Genomic DNA, 426 nt, shown 5'->3' on the forward strand with positions numbered 1-426 from the left:
TCTTCTCTCTCTCTCTCTCTCAGAGTTAGAGAGAGAGAGAGAGAGAGAGGAGAGAGAGAGAGAGAGAGAGTTACTGAGAGAGAGAGAGAGAGAGAGAGAGAGAGAGAGAGAGAGAGAGAGAGAGAGAGAGAGAGAGAGAGAGAGAGAGAGAGTTACTGAGAGAGAGAGAGAGAGAGAGAGAGAGGAGAGAGAGAGAGAGAGAGAGAGAGAGAGACGAGAGAGAGAGAGAGAGAGAGAGAGAGAGAGAGAGAGAGGTCCAGAGTAGTACTGAGAAATCGCCATGATGCTATCAAGCTCTTGGCGATGCATACAGCAGAGGGAAAAGAAAGAGCGATGAAGGGATGATAACCGGCGCGCTCTTTCAGAGAGTTTATTTTTTACTGAGAGAGAGAGAGAGAGAGAGAGAGAGAGAGAGAGAGAGAGAGA

Source organism: Adiantum capillus-veneris, chromosome 11 (assembly GCF_014529385.1).
Source record: "Adiantum capillus-veneris isolate H3 chromosome 11, ASM1452938v2, whole genome shotgun sequence".
Lineage (NCBI taxonomy): Eukaryota > Viridiplantae > Streptophyta > Polypodiopsida > Polypodiales > Pteridaceae > Adiantum > Adiantum capillus-veneris.